Below are 15,668 nucleotides of genomic sequence, written 5' to 3'. Positions count from 1 at the left end.
ACTATGAACACTCTACTCCTAGATATTATTCAAAAGAAATGAACTTTTGGGGGGGGTCCACAAAAAAAGAGTTGTACAAGAATGTCTGGAGCATATTTATGGATTGAGAAAGAGAGAAAAAAGAACCCTGACTGCTGTCAAATGGGAGGTAGTTGGTTTGGCTATTAGAAATTTTCTCCAGATGAACATAAACAATTTTAAAGACCAGCAAATCAAAAATAAGTCAATTGATGATGGAGCAAGACAAAACAAAGAGCATTCTAGAATTATTTGGGCACAATACAAAAAAAAAACAAAAACAAAAAAACTGCCCAAACCAACCTCACAAGAAGTCTACTTCTCTCTCTCCTTGCTAATGGAAATGATTGCAGCTTCTTTACCACCTGACCTCGAAGGGCACCATGCTCTTCCTGCCTTTTAAGTAAAAACTACTGAGATGCTCAACCATAGAATCACCTTCACTCTGACAGCCTCCAGTCTGGAGAATGCATCTGCAAACACTGCACTGAGTCTCCCAAAGCAAATGCAAATCTCACTACAAGCCTGTTGTCACTGTGTCCTTCTCTACTGCTGCCTAACAAATTACCCCAACGGTGGAGGCTTAAAGCAATGTGTATTATGTTTCTGTGGGTCAGCAGTCCAGGCACAGTTTATCTAGACCATCCAGGTCATCTGGCTCTGGATCTTCGTAGCAGACCTCACCCATCTCAAGGCTCGCCTGGGATGGAGCCCCTTTTTAGCTTCCTCACTCATCCACAGTGTTGCGGCAGGATTCAGTTCCTTGTGGGCTGTCATCAGACATCTCAGTTCTTTCAAAAGCTGTGGAGGGAACTTCCTGAGTTGATGAAAGTAATCAGGCTTCATTGGGGTGGGGGCCATATGGATGCACAAGTTTGCCCAAAGTAATGAACCTATATACTTCAGTCTATCAACTTCATTTCATGTACATGATACATGATGACTCCCTTGCATTAAAAATCAAATTAAGCTGAATGAAACACGCAAAAAACAAATGGCTGTCTGAAGAGGCCTTACAAATAGCTGTGAAAAGACAGGAAGTGAAAAGCAAAGGAGAAAAGGTAAGATATACCCATTTGAATGCAGAGTTCCAAAGAATAGCAAGGAGAGATAAGAAAGACTTCCTCAGCGATCAATGCAAAGAAATAGAGTAAAACAATAGAATGGGAAAGACTAGAGATCTCTTCAAGAAAATTAGAGATACCAAGGGAACATTTCATGCAAAGATGGGCCCAATAAAGGACAGAAATGGTAGGGACCTAACAGAAGCAGAAGATATTAAGAAGAGGTGGCAAGAATACACAGAAGAACTATACAAAAAAGATCTTCATGACCCAGATAATCCTAGAGCCAGACTGCCTGGAATGTGAAGTCAAGTGGGCCTTAGGAAGCATCACTATGAACAAAGCTAGTGGAGGTGATGGAATTCCAGTTGAGCTATTTCAAATCCTGAAAGATGATGCTGTTAAAGTGCTGCACTCAAGATGCCAGCAAATTTCGAAAACTCAGCAGTGGCCAGAAGACTGGAAAAGGTCACTTTTCATTCCAATCCCAAAGAAAGGCAATGTCAAAGAATGCTCAAACTACTGCACAATTGCACTCATCTCACACACTAGTAAAGTGATGCTTAAAATTCTCCAAGCCAGGCTTCAGCAATACGTGAACCATGAACTTCCAGATGTTCAAGCTGGTTTTAGAAAAGGCAGAGGAAATAAAAGGCAATCAAATTGCCAACATCTGATGGATCATCGAAAAAGCAAGAGAGTTCCAGAAAAAACATCTATTTCTGCTTTATTGACTATGCCAAAGTCTTTGATTGTGTGGATCACAATAAACTATGGAAAATTCTTCAAGAGATGGGAATACCAGACCACCTGACCTGCCTCTTGAGAAACCTGTATGCAGGTCAGGAAGCAACAGTTAGAACTGGACATGGAAGAACAGACTAGTTCCAAACAGGAAAAGGAGTATGTCAAGGCTGTATATTGTTACCCTGCTTATTTAACTTATATGCAGAGGACATCATGAGAAACGCTGGGCTGGAGGAAGCACAAGCTGGAATCAAGATTGCCGGGAGAAACATCAATAACCTCAGACATGCAGATGACACCACTCTTATAGCAGAAAGTGGAGAAGAACTAAAGAGCCTCTTAATGAAAGAGAAAGAGGAGAGTGATAAAGTTGGCTTAAAGCTCATCATTCAGAAAACCAAGATCATGCCATCTGGTCCCATTATTTCATGGCAAATAGATGGAGAAACAGTGGAAACAGTGTTAGACTTTATTTTGGGGGGCTCCAAAATCACTGCCGATGGTGATTGCAGCCATGAAATTAAAAGACGCTTACTCCCTGGAAGGAAAGTTATGACCAACCTAGACAGAATATTAAAAAGCAGAGATGTTACTTTGCCAACAAAGGTCCATCTAGTCAAGGCTATGGTTTTTTCAGTGGTCATGTATGGATGTGAGAACTGGACTATGAAGAAAGCTGAGCACTGAAGAATTGATGCTTTTGAACCATGCTGTTGGAGAAGACTCTTCAGAGTCCCTTGGATTGCAAGGACATCCAACCAGTCCATCCTAAAGGAGATCAGTCCTGGATGTTCATTGGAGGGACTGATGTGGAAGCTGAAAGTCCAATAATTTGGCCACCTCATGCGAAGAGCTGACTCATTGGAAAAGACTGTGATGCTGGGAAAGATTGAGGACAGGAGGAGAAGGGGACGACAGAGGATAAGATGTTTGGATGGCATCATCAACTCAATGGACTGGATTTGAGTGGACTCAGGAAGTTGGTGATGAACAGGGAGGCCTGGCATGCTGCGGTTCATGGGACTGCAAAGAGTCAGACACAACTGAGTGACTGAACTGAACTGAACTGAACCGTATCTGTGAAACTGAAATCTGAATAAAATGGTACCCACTTCAAAACGTTTTCCAAATGATGTGTGTGAAGTAGCTGACAGATGAGATCTGATTACATTACTATGTCTTAAACAGTTAACTATATCACTATAATCATTGCATTTGAGGGTTGAAAAGGACTGTAGAGACCTTTTTTTTAAAAAATTCTTCATTTATAAATAAACTCAGAGACATTAAATGAATTGCCCCCAAAATATAATAATTTATTAAACCACCTTGAATTATATTTCAGGTTTTCTGTCATAATGATTCACATGAGGTGAGGAGTAGATGAAAGTAATAACATCACGTCATCTTTTCTTTGCTCCTGTGACTTCTATAGGACACTGGACTCAGTATTTCACTGTGAATATGTAGCATTCTGTAAAAAAAGTTAAAGGAACAATATAACCAAATAGATTAATCTGATGACAGCTTGTTTCTTTATTACAACTATTTCAGACATCTGCCCAAATGACTATTTTAGCAGTTTACTATTTTCCCATTTTGTTCATGAAAAAAATGGGTGCAATTTATGTGTTTATAATTTATAATGTTGTGCTAAAAGGCAAAACAGTTGGCTTCCCAAAAAACAGTTGCAGTCTTTTTTGTAAAATCAGTGTATACAAATTAATCATGTTTGAAATGACAATTATTTTACATAAAAAACAGAGTATCAGTTTTTTAAGGAAAGAGTTCCTTCATCGTGTGGTCCTTTCAACAATAATATTCTGTAAAGGAGTTTACAAATGATTACAATCAACTGTAGGTGATCCAAACGCAAGACTGGATTGTATATAGCAAAGTGTATGTCTTTACTTTTGTTTGCATAAATAGTATCTTGTATTTTAGCCCTTAGTTCCAAAAAATCACAAATTGGGAAAGTCTCATACTTTGGATTGAAAAACCTTGTGTACTGAGTTGTCTCATCATTTCAGATTTTTCATGATAAAGAAATAGCTTAAACCTCGGAACAAAGATTTCCAGTGATGAGTGAGTTAAAATAGGAAGATGAGTTAGCATGTAAGCTGATGTCAATGTAAGCTACTTTTCAATGAAAGCTTATTTTTTTTTAACCTTTATTATTCTTCATGGGCTTCCTGAGTGGCTCAACAGTAAAGAATCTGCCTGCAATACAGGAGTCACAGGCTCGATTACTGGGTAGGAAAGATCTGCTGGAGGAGGGCATGGCAACCCACTCCAGTATTCTTGCCTGGAGAATCCCATGGACAGAGGAGCCTGGCGGGCTACAGTTAATAGCATCGCAAAGAGTGGACACGACTGAAGTGACTTAGCATGCACACATTCTTCATACTTTAAGATGGCACTATGGAATCACTATCAGAACCTGATGACAGAGTAGGTCTGTGACCATCCTGTACTTTGAAATAAACTCATGCTTGCTCCTGGTCATCTCATTACATGGCTCAACCTCTGGGATCAATAATACAGCATGTCTGTGCATTGTCATCAAATCTAACACTTTAGAACCCTTTTCAGTTTAAAGGTACTTAGACGTTTTTCATCACTTTTCTGTGGAACCATTATTTTGTAGGATTTATATCTAGGAAACTGATATCAGGAGCTTTAAATGACATGCCTTAGGATAATTTTGCAACTAACTTGAAGCTGCAAACCTGAGGTACCAAATTAATGTATCATTTTGTTATATTTCTATTTTGTCTTATTATTTTCAAGTAAAATTGTACTTGAGGGGATATTTACTGTGGCTTGTTTATTTTCTTTAGTGTGCTTTATAGCACTTGAAGGAGAGCCAACTCGAAGGTCATGCTGTCACGGTAAGCCCACTCTCTGATATAAAGTATTGATCCTGGGACGGCAAATAAATTGCCTAAGAAAATGATTAGGTCTCTCCATTTCATAACAACAGAGATACTGGAATGCATCTGCTCTTTGGTAGAGCTTTGTCTTGGCCAATGACAATATGCTACAAGGGAATATTTGTCTACTAGCTTCCTGAAACTGTTAGCTTACCTATTTTCCTTTAAAAGCATATTAACAGTTTGCATGTTAAATAAGAGATGTAGTCTATAAATATCATTGTTCAGTTTCTTTGAATCTTAATTTTTGCTTTATAACTTTAGAGAAACATTTCTACCTGGAAGAATTCAGTGACAACTTTCAGCTTTCATTACGCTAATAAAAATATTTGGGAAGAGGAGAGGATCCTCTGGTGTACACACACACACACACACACACACACGCTTATATACATATATATAGAGAGAGTGTGTGTGTGTGTAAAAATATCAGTGGTTGCTAGGGGGTCAGTGAGGAGAAGGATTACTAGGTGGAGAGGATTTTTAGGGCAGTAAAACTACTCCGTATTACATTAAAATGGCAAATAGTATCACTATAAATTTTTCTAAACCCACAGAATGTACAGCACTGAAAGTGAACTTTAGTAGAGTTTGGGTGATAATGGTATGTCAGTATAGGTCTTCAGTTGCAACAAATGTACCATCTTGTTGGAGGGTATATGCTGTGTGTTGAAGGGTATGTGGGAAGCCTCTACCTTCTGCTCAATACTGCTGTGAAAGCACAACTAGTGTAAAAAATAAAGTCTAGTTTTAAAAAAGTAAATAGTAATAAGCTTATTAAAGAAGTAACTAGACTATGAAGTACTCCTCAATTAGTGGTGGTTTTACCTAATTTTTTCCCCATTTATTATCTTTGGTCTTGGCTCAATGCAGCTGCAGATTTGGAAGTGGCATCATCAAGGACCAAGACAGAGCTCCAGGGGAGTCCTCCAGCTCTGGTTTGAGGAGCATGATGGGGATCTCCTAACACACAAGGGAAGTGATAAGTGTTAGTTGCTCAGTCATGTTTGACTCTTCACGACCCATGGATTGTAGCCCTCCAGATTCCTCTGTCCATGGGATTATCCAGGCAAGAATACTGAAGTGGGTAGCCATTCTCTTCTCCAGGGGATCTTCCTGACCCAGGGAGTGAACCCCAGTCTCCTGCACTGCAGGTAGATTCTTTACCATCTGAGCCACTAGGGAAGGAGGTTAGAGAAAATCCCGTTTGGTTTCATTTTCTCTGCTTTCTCACACCTCGGCTCCCTAGCAAGCCTGGGGTAGTGACGGAGACAGCTGTGACAGAGGTGTCCCTTTTGCAGAGTGAAGGGACTATTGTCTTAAGAGGATGGTGTGATCATCTATTGCACTTTAAATAATTTCCTATCCTCCTGCCTCAGATGCAGAGGCTACGACAGAAACATGTCAGACAGAATGAGGCAAAGGAACCTCCAGTTAGAAGCTGGAGAACTGAGGAGAGCCCAGGGGAAACTGGTGAGCCTGTGTAGAGAAACAGAATGAGATTCTGGGGAAAGTCACCCACGACGGTGTCATGAGCTTCCAAGGTGCACACTTGTGGGTCTCACCATAAAGAAAATTGCGACAAATCACTAAAGACTCCAAAACTCACTACGGGATGGACTCAGGTCTCAGCTGGGCCAGGTTCTGTGTAATATGGAATGCTGCCTGCTTACATTAAAACTAGAAAAATCTTGAAAAACAAGATATAAATATACCTTCACTATAAAGTCATTTTATATTTATGAAGGATGCAATTCTATTTTAGAACTACATTAGCTTTTAATTTTAAATGCTGTGGAAACATTTATAAATGAACAAATTAACTCAAGAAATTGGATTATACAAGGATTACACAAGGATTAAGTAGGCACAAAATATTTAACAGCAGATTGACTGTTCCAAGTCTTTTTGAAAACAAGAAAATCTTGGTTTCTGGCTCTGGATGACATATGTGCAGAGGCTAAACACTGCACATCAATGCGAGCATCTTGATTTGTTATCCTAAATAATGTTATGTCAAAATTACTACATAGTTTGGTTTTGAAAGGATAAAATCCCATTTAATGAACAAAAAGCAACTGTGGTAACTACATCAGGCTTTATCAAAGTATATAATCCCAAAATGTTTATCCCCAAGCTATAAGCAAGAGCTATTTTGAAGCCAATTCATGCAAAGATGGGCCCAATAAAGGACAGAAATGGTAGGGACCTAACAGAAGCAGAAGATATTAAGAGAGGTGGCAAGAATACACAGAAGAACTGTACAAAAAAGATCACGACCCAGATAATCATGATGGTGTGATCACTCACCTAGAGCCAGACAGCCTGGAATGTGAAGTCAAGCAGTCTTAGGAAGCATCACTATGAACAAAACTAGTGGAGGTGATGGAATTCCAGTTGAGCTATTTCAAATCCTGAAAGAAGATGCTGTGAAAGTGCTACACTCAATATGCCAGCAAATTTGGAAATTTGGCCACAGGACTGGAAAAGGTCAGTTTTCATTCCAATCCCAAAGAAAGGCAATGCCAAAGAATGCTCAAACTACCGCACAATTGCACTCATCTCACACACTAGTAAAGTGATGCTTAAAATTCTCCAAGCCAGGCTTCAGCAATACGTGAACCATGAACTTCCAGATGTTCAAGCTGGTTTTAGAAAAGGCAGAGGAACCAGAGATCAAATTGCCAACATCCGCTGGATCATGGAAAAAGCAAGAGAGTTCCAGAAAAACATCTATTTCTGCTTTATTGACTATGCCAAAGCCTTTGACTGTGTGGATCACAATAAACTGTGGAAAATTCTTCAAGAGATGGGGATACCAGACCACCTGACCTGCCTCTTGAGAAACCTGTATGCAGGTCAGGAAGTAACAGTCATAACTGGACATGGAACAACAGACTGGTTCCAAATAGGAAAAGGAGTACTTCAAGGCTGTATATTGTCACCCTGCTTATTTAATTTATATGCAGAGTACATCATGAGAAACGCTGGGCTGGAGGAAGCACAAACTGGAATCAAGATTGCTGGGAGAAATATCAATAACCTCAGATATGCAGATGACACCACTCTTATGGCAGAAAGTGAAGAAGAACTAAAGAGCCTCTTGATGAAAGGGAAAGAGGAGAGTGAAAAAGTTGGCTTAAAGCTCAGCATTCAGAAAACTAAGATCATGGCATCTGGTCCCATCACTTTATGGCAAATAGATGGGGAAACAGTGGAAACAGTGGCTGACTTTATTTTTGGGGGCTCCAAAATCACTGCAGATGGTGACTGCAGCCATGAAATTAAAAGACGCTTACTCCTTGGAAGGAAAGTTATGACCAACCTAGGCAGCATATTCCAAAGCAGAGACATTACTTTGCCAACAAAGGTCCATCTAGTCAAGGCTATGGTTTTTCCAGTGGTCATGTATGGATGTGAGAGTTGGTCTATAAAGAAAGCTGAGCACCAAAGAATTGATGGTTTTGAACTGTGGTATTGGAAAAGACTCTTGAGAGTCCCTTGGACTGCAAGGAGATGCAACCAGTCCATCCTAAAGGAGATCAGTCCTAGGTGTTCATTGGAGGGACTGATGTTGAAGCTGAAACTCCAATCCTTTGGCCACCTGATGTGAAGAACTGATTCATTTGAAAAGACCCTGATGCTGGGAAAGATTGAGGGCAGGAGGAGAAGGGGATGACAAAGGATGAGATGGTTGGATGGCATCACCGACTCAATGGACATGGGTTTGGGTGGACTCCGGGAGTTGGTGATGGACAGGGAGGCCTGGCATGCTGTGGTTCATGGGATCACAGAGTCGGACACGACTGAGTAAGTGAACTGAATTGATATTTTAAGAAGATGAACTAAGCACAAATAAAAGTTGACGGTAATATTCACTGATGTTGAACAAAAATAGTCATCACACACTCATGTGACAGATTGGACAGCTCAAGGTGATAAAACATAAAACAAGATATGTATTAAGTTGAGCCTTAAATGAGCAATAAAGACATTAGAGTTCAATTCCTTTTTTACCACTAATTTTAATACTGTGAGAGAAGCAATGCAGAATATGTATGGAGTGTTGATATGAAGACCAGTTATAGGAGCACCGATTTTTAACCGTCATCTTTATCATCCAAATTGTAACTCTATATATATCAATGCTTATTATCATGAGGTACTACTGAGAGTTTATTTTTGTTATTTCCATTTGCATATAAGAAAACAGAGATATTAATTTATTATTAAGTTATAGTACTGTATTCAACAACTGCCTGATTTCAAATTCCTAGAACTCTTGTTGAAGAAAATCAGTGTAGGGTACAGCCTAAGAGGAAGAAAATATTATGCCTAGCCCATTTATTGATTTCTCTAAACTTTATTTTCCTCTTCTGTAAAATATGGAAATTAATAGTCATTCTTTCAAAGATAGGCATAGTTGTGAGAAATGTGAACCTGAAAGAAATGTAATTCAAAAACAGAAGGTTGCAAATAGACTAAACACAATCAAGTACATGGGACTGGGAATTTTGTCGTGCCATAAACAACTAGAAAACCAGACAAAAATGAAATAATACTTTTCCAACACTGGCCCACAGGCAGCAGTGTGCTGTGACTCCTGACATGAAGGAACAAATCAAGCCAACCATGTACCTGCCTCAACTAATGGTCCGGAAGCCCTGGTACAGGCTGGGGAAGCCAAGCAGTACTTACCAGTTGAGGAGACAGAGACTGGTGTTTGAGCCCACCAAGGTGGCTTCAGTGTGTGAAGCAGGTTATCGGAGAGGAGGGAGCCTCACAAAAGATAAACTCCGTGGGTCAGCAGAGGGATGCACATACGTCTTTGACTACTGCTCTGCAAATGTGTACAAGGGTACCACCAGAAGATGCGGAAACACTGGAAAGCGATGGAACAAACATTGCCTGAAGCACATGCAGTGAAAATCCCAAAATAGAAAGACTTTATAATAAACGAGCACTGGGCGCAGGCCTGAGAGAAACAGCAGCTCCACAGTGGGCATGTTAGCCCTGGACCAAAGGCTGCTTTGAATCAATCCTAAGCAAATCTTCAAAGGAAGCCTGATTCAACAACAGAAATTACTAATCATATCAAGATCATGCAGACCATTCGCAAGGATAAACTATATTCTGGGTGGTAAGACACATTGCTATAAATTGAAAAACCATCAAAATGTGATCTGTAACCACAACAAAATGACCTAGGAGTCAGTATAGAAAGGTATCTGATGAAGTCTTTCAAAATTTGGAAATAAAGTAGCACACTGTTACATAACTCATAGGTCAAAAAAAATCAAAACAGAAATTTTGATTTTGTTTTCAGTTCATATTTTGAATGGCATGTAAATGAAAATACAGCACATCAAAACTTGTAGAATTCAGGTGAAAATGGGCTTATAGCATTAAATTTCCATGTCAGAAGACATGAAAGGTCTTAAAACTAATCTGTGTTGAGAATCTATAAAGATAAGGACAAATCAAACCTTGAGTAAGCAAAAGGAAGCAATAATGACAATGCAGAAGTCAATGAAGTATAAAACAGAAAAACAGAGAAAAGTCAGTGACCTGAAAAGTTGGTTCTTTGAGTAGCTCAATAAAATTGATAGACATTTATCCAGAAAAACCCCAAAAGTAAAGGGTATGAATTACCAATATCAGGAAAGAAAATGAGGACAGTGTTATAGATCCTCAAGGTAGAATGATCAAAGGATAGTATCTTTAAAAACTATGCATCAAGAAATTTGATAACAAACAAGAAACATACAAATTCCTTGAAAGACACAAGTTACTAAGAAGCTACTAACCTAAACAGTCCTTTGTCAGGAGGCAATTAAATCTGTAGTTTAAAACTGTCCCACAAAGAAAATGTACAACTGTAATTGTCTAAAAGAAATAAGTAATGTCAATCTCGTGCAAATTTTCCAGTTGACAGAAGAGGATGCCAGCATTACAAACAGAACAACGACAGCAACAGAGACAAACATGTCTCAGGAAATAGAGATGAAAAAATACTTCACAAAGTTTGAGCAAAATGAATCCAGCAAAATAGAAAAAGGAACAATTCAATTCTGATTTATCTCAGGAAAGCAAGGTTTGGCTCCCATTTGAAAATTAAATATTTCAGTTCACCACATAAACACATACACTAAAAGAAGGAACATATAATTATCTTCACTGATACAGAGCAATTAACAAAACCCAACACCCATTTGTGATCAAAACACTAAGAAACTAGGAATAAAGGACAACTTCATCAAGCTAAAATAAAGAGGATTTACAAAAAACCCACAGCAATGATCACATATAAGGGTGAAAGATAAATGTTTTGCACAAAGATCAGGAAAAGGTAAGAATATATTTTGTGACAATTTCTTTTCAACATTTTAGTACAGATCCTACCCAGTGTACCTTATTTTATTTTTTAGGGCAGTTCTAGGTTCAGAGCAAACTTGAGAGGAATGTACAAAGATCAGATGGGTTTATTCCTTTGACTTGTCATGCTATGGTCCTGCCTATAGGAGCTATAAGACCGGATGTCCATGAGTCAGTTGCACTAATGTGTAAAATGTTTTTAATTTCAGTGAATAACCCACTTTAAAAAATCATATTACCTCTGTATCTCAAAGCATTTCTCTACAAGTAAAAATTGTTTGTCCTTCCTTCACATACCTTTTCTTTCAAATGTCTGAGAGTATCTGAAGGACACAGATAAAATGAATAGTGTCACAGGCTCAACCATCTTCAAATGAATCCCTTGCTCAGTATGGTTGCTTATGCAGGCTCAGTAACTAATAGGCTAGTTATTTATCCTATTAAATATCTAAGTATCCTATAGTTATTTTTCCAAATATTTTCTCTTGCTTATTTTCATCACTTTCATCTCTCTTTTGTTAAATGACAGATACACACAGGCACACACACATGTCATTTTTCTAGCACTAATGGGTCTCTTCCATCATCTTGTCAATATCATGTTTGAAAATATTCACAAATAAGGAATAAACTTTACTGTAAGTAGACTTATAAGCTATAAGTCTACTCAAGTCTGCATACAAGCTGTGTGAATCTGGGATTCTTTATCCTTATGGTACATGAAGAGTTATTGTTGGGTCGGAATGCAAGTTTAGGAGGTAATTCAATTCAGCCTTCAGTTAACGAAGCTAGACTTTTTTTTTTTTTTCTCAAAATCATAAACATGATGTGAAGGCAGATTGAAAACTAAATGGGCGTGGAATCTGTTCTCCACCCAGCTCCCCAGAGCTGTATGCGGGAATGTTCTCACCCATCTGTTCTCTTGTCAGAGTGATGGCTCTGCTCCTGCCAGGCCCCCATTCAGTGGCAACAGGGAGAAAATGTTCCCAGGTGCACACGGACACACCTGAGCTCCTCCTGTGCTGTGCTTTGCAGGGGCCCCCAACCTCCGGGATCTAACACCTGATGATCTGAGGTGGAGCTGGTATAATTATAATAGAAATAAAGTACACAATCACCACAGGGCACCTGAGGTATCCCCAAACCATCCTCTGCCAGGTCATGGAAAAATCGTCTTCCACAAAACTGGTCCCTGATACCAAAAAAGCTGGGGGCTGCTGCTCTAATGTATTTACTAAAAAGTGGATAGATCTGGTGGGGAAACAGCTAACAGTGGGGAAGTGCTTCAGTTTCACGAACTTGAAGTAAAAGAAGTAAATCCTACATATCCTTCTGAGATAAACTGAAATAAATTCTCCCCTGCCAAACAGTTAGTGCCCAGGAACCCGAGTCCAGAATCATTATATTAACAGTGACACTGAATGTAAAAGTGCCCAAGAATTTCCATTTTCTGTTGTACCTGCTGTGTAACAAAATGTTTTTAATCATGATTTACTAGGAGTTAGAATAGACTGGCAGCAGCTTGCTGGTGAGAATGGTTATATAACCTCAGCTCACTCCATAGCCTGAAGCAAGCCATTTTCTTCTAAAAACTTCAATTACTTTATCATAAAAAGTCAGCTGGTAAGATTTGATTTCACTGTATGTTAAACGTACCAATGAGGATTTTTTTTGCAAGATCCTCAGCATCCTCTCCCTAATTGTGCTATGGGAGTTTCAAGTATTAATGAATTCTGGAACATTAAGACTAAAATATGTTGTCGTTTCATTAGATGATTCATTTTAAGCTTCTTGAAACAGGGGCTGTTTTGAATACATCTTTGTATCCCCCCACAGAACCTAGCACAGTGCTTCACAGAGAGCTGGGCTGAATACACATCTGCTAAATGAATAGATTTTTACAATCTCATTCTGTAGCTACAGTTTCTCAGAGAAAAGGGGAGACCTTGTTTTAGAATTGGGATTGAAAGTGACCTCACCCAAGGAACTGGGGGATAAATATGTCCAAACTGTAGCCAGTTCTCAGCAGGAAATCACTGCATAACTAATCTTTAGGACCTTTGTTGAGTGTCAAAATTCCCTAGTCCTGTGCCCACCTTTTCCCCAAAACTGCCACCTGCATATACATAGACTTTGTATAATATTCGTTTGTCGACTGTAAGCAGAGGACTTCGATGGGTCTCACTTGATTATATCTTTCACAGTTGAGAAAGACAGAAACTTTCTGTCTCTGGCTCTCCTCTCCCTAAAGTCAGGTGCTTAGAGGAAGCGACATAAGGGGAAAGGCAAATGGTAAATCCTTAGTTGTCATCTGCAGACTCAGAATACCTGTAGTCCAAGGAAATTTAATGATTCGGATTCTCCAACACAGCTTCTTCAAAACGTATGGTCTGGCTTAAGAGACGTGACTTGCTCTTTAAATTATTTCCCTAGGATGAATTAATTAATTCCTTACATCGATTCATTCACAAATTCACTGATTTTACCTTGCACATGTGATCAGCAAGAGACTTTTCTAGCCTTCAAGGTAGTACTAGCTCTGCAGAAATGTTGAGAGACCTAAAAATAACCACACAAAATGTAGAAAGGGCTAAATTTACAAGAGTGAAAACAGAAAAGAAACAATCAGATATCCTCACTTCCCCCATGCAGCAGATAGAAAGCACGTGTTAAGAGCTTAAGAGCTTAAGAGGGTAAGAATATGTTTGAAGTGGTTCTTTCACATACCACGGCAATGTACATTATACACACACACATGCACGCTGGTATTTTTACTAATAACTTTGCTTAACATATCATAAATTTGGGACTGGAAAACAGTTATATCCAATGAATTGCTGATCTTCATCCATTTTTATCTGCGTTATTTTAAATGTTATACAATTTCTCATTCACTCTCTCTATGGTTGGAGAAAATGGCTGAACAGAAAGTCTGTCGCAGAGAAAAATAAAAAAAGGCAGCCAGAGCCTCTTTCAGAGAGTTATCGGATGCTGACATCTGGTGGCTCTCAGAAACATCACTACAAAGCATGTTCAACAACAGTGCACTGCTCCCCCTTCACACGTCTTCACCTCCCAGTTCCAGTGTGCACCTGTGACACATGCATGTATCTTATTCTGATGGCCCATCATGGCCCTTTATATGTTAAACTTCTGCTGATACTTAGACAGAATGAAAAGCTGAAGGGAAAGGTACCGTTCGGGATTGGTTTCACTCCACATTCTGCCTAAAGCTGAAGAAAGAGCATCCTCTTTATTTCCTTTGAAGATCTTTATAAATGGCTTTGCGGCTCCCTGGCTTAGACCTTTGTAATCTGAAATAAGCCTCTTGAGAAATAAATTCTTCTGACATTTTTGAGTGCTTCCCTAAATTTTCCAGCTCTGCCTGCTTGACCACAATGGTTTACATTATACACGGAAAAGGGTGGCCCCATAATAGTTCTCAGTACCTTTCTGCTTTGAGTATTTGGCATTTTTCACATCTTAGAGAGTTTGTATTTCTAAGGATATACATTAATGTATGTGGCTAACTGGCAAAGGGCTTCCCAGGTGGCCCTAATGGTAAAGAACCCACCTCTCAATGTAGGAAATGTAAGAGACACAAGTTCGATCCCTGGGTTGGGAAGATGCTTTGGAGGAGAGCATGGCAACCCACTCCAGTATTCTTGCCTGGAGAATCCCATGGACAGAGGAACCTGGTGGGCTACAATCCATAGAATCACAAACAGTCAGACATGACTGAAGTTGACTTAGCTCGCGTTTTGTCAAATGCATTTTAAGTTATTTTCTTACTCCTTCCCTCCTTTTCTGCATGTTATAATTTTAGTTTAATACTTACTGCTACTACATTTCTCCAAGCCTTATGTATATTTTTCCCCATTGGTCATTATACACAGTAAAAACCTTATTCTAGAAAGCAGATTACACTGAGCACTTTCTTGACAATTTTTCCCCATCATGGCTTCTCTTCTTGGTCCCTCTCCAAAAGCCATCAATTTAATGAGTTTGCAAAAAACTTCCTAAGCACGAACTTGATCCTTTGTGGAATTTACATTCATTTTTTCCAAGTGACTGCACAGACAACATTTCTGTGACAGGAAAATGCAAAGTAATCAGCTTGGTGCTCATATTCATGAACTCTGCCAAGTTAAGCTGTCAGAGATGTGAGAGGCAAAAAAAAAAAAAGAAAACAGGAGGACAAACGCAGACTACAGCTCCCGTGGGCACTGCAGTTTTTGGTCCCCACTTCAGAGTGTCATGATCTGAAGGCCTAGCATTTATGCTCACCTGGGCCTCTGAAACTTACAGGTCTATCAGAGAACTTGTAGGAGAGTGGAAATCTAGAAATTTCTACCCTGTCTTCACAAACTCACTCTGCCTCCCCAATTGCATAACCACCACACTCAGGCACATACCTTGATGACTGGAATATGCCCCCCCCCCACCCTCCCGCCTAAAAATCATTCCTAAACTGAAGCTCAGAGACAGGACGACTTGGTAGTTTGAGTGAACTGGGATTAGGTTTTCTGGA

The 15,668-nt window shown here is 39.3% G+C and overlaps 1 long non-coding RNA gene across 1 annotated transcript; it reads right to left on the bottom strand.

The window, feature by feature from the left end:
• Positions 1-3,120: 3,120 nt before the first annotated feature.
• On the bottom strand, positions 3,121-9,666 carry LOC113884933. Its single transcript, XR_003509064.1, has 2 exons — positions 9,461-9,666; positions 3,121-3,303 (listed from the first exon to the last, which is right to left on the bottom strand). It is a non-coding gene; the product is annotated as an uncharacterized LOC113884933 (long non-coding RNA).
• Positions 9,667-15,668: the final 6,002 nt, after the last annotated feature.

The sequence above is a fragment of the Bos indicus x Bos taurus genome, chromosome 27 (genome assembly GCF_003369695.1).
Source record: "Bos indicus x Bos taurus breed Angus x Brahman F1 hybrid chromosome 27, Bos_hybrid_MaternalHap_v2.0, whole genome shotgun sequence".
Lineage (NCBI taxonomy): Eukaryota > Metazoa > Chordata > Mammalia > Artiodactyla > Bovidae > Bos > Bos indicus x Bos taurus.
This window is presented reverse-complemented; position numbering and strand designations above follow the sequence as displayed.